Consider the following 5,235-nt stretch of genomic DNA (forward strand, 5'->3'; position numbering starts at 1 on the left):
AGAAAGAATAAGGAAAAGAGAAAAATATGGGGAAATAAAATAGACATTTCTTTTTTTGGACTGACTCCAATAAAATGTAATGTTTTGTATATAAAGTGCAATGCCAAGAACAACCATGAAAAAAATTTTATGTAGAGAAAGGGAGAGAAAGAAACATACATAAAACACTATAAATCAAAGTGAAAAAATCAAAATGGAATTTTTAACAAATGTCCCATTAACCAGTATAGATATAGTAAAATATAAACAAAAAATTCTGCGCTAAACAGAAAGAACAAATAGAAAACAAAATGGCAGATTTTAGCCCTAACCTATCAAAAATTACATTAAAATAAGCCATGTAAAAGACATTGTCAAGACTGATTTTTAAATTTTTTTAACATTTATTTATTTTTAAGAGGGAGAGCAATAGCAAGAATGAATGGGGGAGGGGCAGAGAGAGGGAGACAGAGAATTCCAAGCAGGCTCCAAGCTGTGGGTGCAGAGCCTGGTGTGGGGCTCAAACTCAGAAACCTACTATGAGCTCATGACCTGAGCTGAAATCAAGAGCCCATCACGCAACCAACTGGGCCACCCAGACACTCCAGTGAACACTTATTTTTAAAAAGGATCCAACAATACAATGTCTACTGGAAATTCTCTTCAAATATAATGATAGAGGTTGGCTGAAAACACAAGGCTGAAAAAAAAATACATCATATGAACATTAATCCAATAAAGCAGGAATGGATATATTTTTATCAAATAGAGTAGATTTCCAAACAGAAATTAGTGAGTGAGAGAGGGACATTACATAAAGGTAAAAGGGTTAGTCCATATATAGCAATCCTAAATGTGTATGCATCAAATAACAGTACTGAAAAATATCAATAAACAGGTGATTAAACAATTCCATTTTTCTATCAATGTGGAGATAAGGATTTTTAATTTTTTTTAGTTTTTTAAGTTTATTTACTTATTTTGAGACAGAGGCAAAGAGAGCAAGTGGGGGAGAGGCAGAGAAGGAGGAAGAGGGAGAATTCTAAGCAGGCTCTGCAATGTCACCACAGAGCCCAATGTGAGGCTTGAACTCACAAACTGTGAGTTTATGACCTGGGCCAAAACCAAGAGTCAGATGCTTAGCCAACTAAGCCTCCCTGTTGTCCCTGGAGATAAGGGTTTTTAAAAACTGATACAACAGATTATCAGCAAGGATATAGAATAAACGGAATTTAATCATTTTTATCAAACACTCAATTCACCTGCACAAGGATACATATTCTTTGCAAGAAACAAATACCAAAATATGCTGGGCCATAAAACAAACCTCAACAAATGTTAAAGAATTGAAATCACGTAGGGTGTGTTCTCTGACCACAATGGAATCAATGAAATCAATAATACAAATAAACAGGAAAATCTCCAATCGCTTAGAAACTCAACAACACACACCTAAATAAACCAGGGAACAAAGAAAAATGTTTCAAAAATACATGGAACTGAATAAAAATGAAAATATAACTTATCAGTTATCTGTTGGGAGCAGCTAACGTAATTCTGAGAGGAAAACAGCATAAAATGCTTACATTTAAATAGAGCAAGGTCTCAAACAATCCAAGCCACTTATGAACTAGAAAAAGAAGAGCAAATTAAAAATACAAAGCAATCAGAAGGAAGGAAATAATACCAATAAGAGCAAAAAGCAACAGAATTGAAAAGAAAAAGGCAGTTAAAAAAAACAACAATAAAGCAAAGGATACCACTAGAGACCCTGCACAAACATAACAAAAGCATAATAAGGTAATAATGTGCAAGCAACTACTCACATTTGACAACTTCAATGTTATGAACCAATTCCGAGAAAAGTACAAACTACCACAATGTACCCAATTTGAATTAGATAATTTGAATAGCACTGTGACTATCTAGAAAATTGAAATTTTAATTTAAATACTCTCAAAAAAGAAATCTCCAGGCCCAGACAGTTTCACTTGCAAATTCCATCAAATATTTAAAGAAAAAATAACATCAATTCTATACATCCTCTTCCAAAAGTTGGGGGTGGAGGGCATTTTCGTACTTATTTTATGAAGTTTTTCATTTATCAAAACTAGAGAAATAATACATAAAGAGAAAAGTAAAGACCATATCCCTCATGATTATGGAAGTGAAAAGTCTTAAAATATTAGTAAATATAATTCAGTAATAAATTTAAAAAATACATATTATGACCAAGTGGTGCTTATACAAGGATACAATGCTAGGTCAAAATTGGAAAATTAATTAATATAATCCATTGTATCAAGAAGCTAACAAAACATTTTAGAAAACAATAATCAACTATTCATGATAAAAGCGCTCAGAAAAATAGGGATATAGAGACTGTCACCGTTAAAGAACATCTACAAAAAATAAAGCAAATAATCACACTTACTTGTGGAAGAAATTTGCCACCAAGGTCACGAACAAGGCAAGGGTGTCCAGTCATCACTGCTCTTTAAGATAGTTCTTCACATTCTAATCAGTTCAGTAAGGCAAGAAAAGAAAATCAAATGCACACAAATTAGAGAATTTGAAATAAATCCTGCTTTTTGCAGATAATTTGATGTCTGTGTTGAAAATTCTGAAAAAAAACTATAAACAAACATCGAGAACAAATAAATTAATTCAGCAAAATAACAGTATATGAGATTAACATACAAAAATCTATTGAACTTCTATATCCTAGAAATGAATTCTTGGAAGCTGACATTTAAACAAACAAACAAACAAACAAACAACAACAACAACAAACCAGTATCATTGTCACTGAGTGCAAGGGGGCTAAAAAGGAGAAAACTGCGGCATCATCGGCATAGAAGGTATAATGTCCTCACACCAAATGTTCCAGAAGAGGGCTTCCGAAAGGCTTCTCTGTAAGCGTATCACAGCGTTTTTCAGACCCTCTGAGAGCGCCTGCACGTTGACCACGAGGCGCTTCAGGGGGAATGAGCAGCAAACAGCCCGCACCTGATCCGGCGACCCCAATGGCCGCGTCTGCAGGGGGCCTCACGTGGACAGCCAGGTGGAGACCCTTCATGGCAGAGCTGTGTGGGCCCAAGTGGTGCTGAGAGCTCTTGGACCTACTGATAATATCACAGCTCCCCTCCGAGGCAGCCATGGAGCACAGTAACAAAAAATATGAGCACTTTTGTGTAAATTCAACAAAACATGTACACAGGACTTCCATACTGAAATGTATAAAATAGTAATGAAATAAGATCTAAATGAATTGAAATACTATAAATGGATTTTAAGACTCAATGTCATAAAAAAATCAATTCTCAATTTATATGGTTTCAATGCAATTCTTAATCAAAATTCCATCAAATTCTTTTGTAGATATAGAGAAGATGAGTCTAAAATTCATATGGAAAGGTAAGGAAACTGGAATATCAAAACTATTTTGAGAAAAAAGAATAAATTAGGAAAATTATTGTACCCGATCTCAAGACTTATTATACAGCCACAATAATTAAGACCATTATGTTAACAGAGGGATAGAAACATAGATCAATAGAGAAAAAAAGAGAGACCAAAAATGGTCTTACATAAGTATAGTAAGATGATTTTTCATAAAGATACACAATCAATTTCATGAAAAAATAAGTCATTTCAGCAAATGATGGTGAAGCAATGAGAGATCCATAAACAAAATAAATAAATGTACCTCAAAATACATCATTGATTCGAATATGTAACATAAAACTGTAAAAATTCTAGAAAATAATAGACATTTCCTGGATCCGGGGCTTAATGAAGAGTTCCTAGACAGTACACCAAAAAAAAAGATCTATAAAAGAAAAAAATCAATAATTAAACTTCATCAAACTTAAAGACTTTTTTTCTGTAAAGAAAAAAATAAGAGATGAAAAGATAAGGTAGACTTGGAGAAAGTACTTGCAAACTTACATCTAACCAAGGACTCATATCTTAAATGTAAATAAATTTAGCTGCTTGTGTTTTTATCTTTTTATAGTGTACTATACTCCAAATCTTTGTTGAAACAAATCAGCTAATTAGATCATGTTTGTTGCAAATATACAATTTTATATGAATGTAATGGGAAATGAATATCTGGATAAGTCCAGAAACTGGATATTTTTAATCATCTGTGACTAGCAAATAGGCACAAGAACCATGTATTTGACTAACATATTTAAAAAAAATATCTTCTGCCCAGTAGTTTGGGGATGTTGTGACTCAATATTCCTGGCAAGTCATTGTGTATAAGGATGTACACACATTTATAGTTCATTTTCTGACAAAGCCTAAACAGAATCTTTCTTCTGTCCCATTTATTTTTCCCATGTGATTCTCAAATCTTTGAGACAGTGACTTGTTATAAATTTTATTTCACTTGGCTAAGTGTCTAGCTGGCTTTAAGTACATGAAGTCTTAGAATAGGTAGACAATCCATGTTTACAGAAGCCAGATCTTTAGCAGATAGATCAAAGCCAGAGTGTGAGCAGAATTGATTCCAAAGGGCAGTAAAGGAAATTTTAGGGTGACTGAAAGTTTCTATATCCTAGTTATAGTGGGGGTTACATGTCTATGTGTGTGTGTGTGTGTGTGTGTATACATATATACACACACATATGTGTAAATATGTATATACATATATATGTGTGTATATTTGTCAAAATTTTTCAAGTGTTTTAAGCTGATGCTCAAGATTAAGTTTTGGGCTTTCATAGTCATTTCGGAGACCCCTCCACTTACTCTCAACAGTGGGAAACACTCACCAGCAGTTCTTTTGTTCTTGGGTAATCATTATAGAAAATCACTTATATTTCTTCCCTCATTTATTGGGCATTTGATACAACCCTATTCAGACTTTTTTTCCCCTGCAGTCTCACTGTGTATTCCAACATATTCTAAGAGCACACTTCTCTTTTGCCATCAGAGACTGTGGCTCTAGAAATAGCCTCTGGCCTTTCATTGCCTCAAGGTAAATCAGTTATGATCCCACTGTATCTTACAAATCAAAGAGGACAAGCTCTAAGAAGTCTCACTGAAACCCTCTCCAACTGACATCTTACACATTTACAATAGTCTGTAAAGAAATTCTATCCAGGTGGAGCCAAGATGGCGGAGAGGAAGGGAGCTCTGTAAACTCCCTCCGCACCGTTTTTCGAACTGAGAAGGATATTACGTTCAACTGAGAGAGCGGAAGGAGAAAATACGAACTCCAGAGGGAATAGAACCTCAAAGATA

At 34.2% G+C, this 5,235-nt stretch overlaps 1 long non-coding RNA gene across 1 annotated transcript in view; it reads right to left on the reverse strand.

The window, feature by feature from the left end:
- Positions 1-553: 553 nt before the first annotated feature.
- LOC115294339 overlaps positions 554-5,235 on the reverse strand; it is a 13,563-nt gene continuing 8,881 nt past the window's right edge. The window contains exons 2-3 of the long non-coding RNA XR_003909821.1: positions 2,414-2,496; positions 554-679 (exon numbers count right to left, since the gene is read on the reverse strand). This is a non-coding gene — a long non-coding RNA (uncharacterized LOC115294339). The remainder of the gene's footprint in view (positions 680-2,413; positions 2,497-5,235) is intronic.

The sequence above is a fragment of the Suricata suricatta genome, chromosome 6 (assembly GCF_006229205.1).
Source record: "Suricata suricatta isolate VVHF042 chromosome 6, meerkat_22Aug2017_6uvM2_HiC, whole genome shotgun sequence".
Lineage (NCBI taxonomy): Eukaryota > Metazoa > Chordata > Mammalia > Carnivora > Herpestidae > Suricata > Suricata suricatta.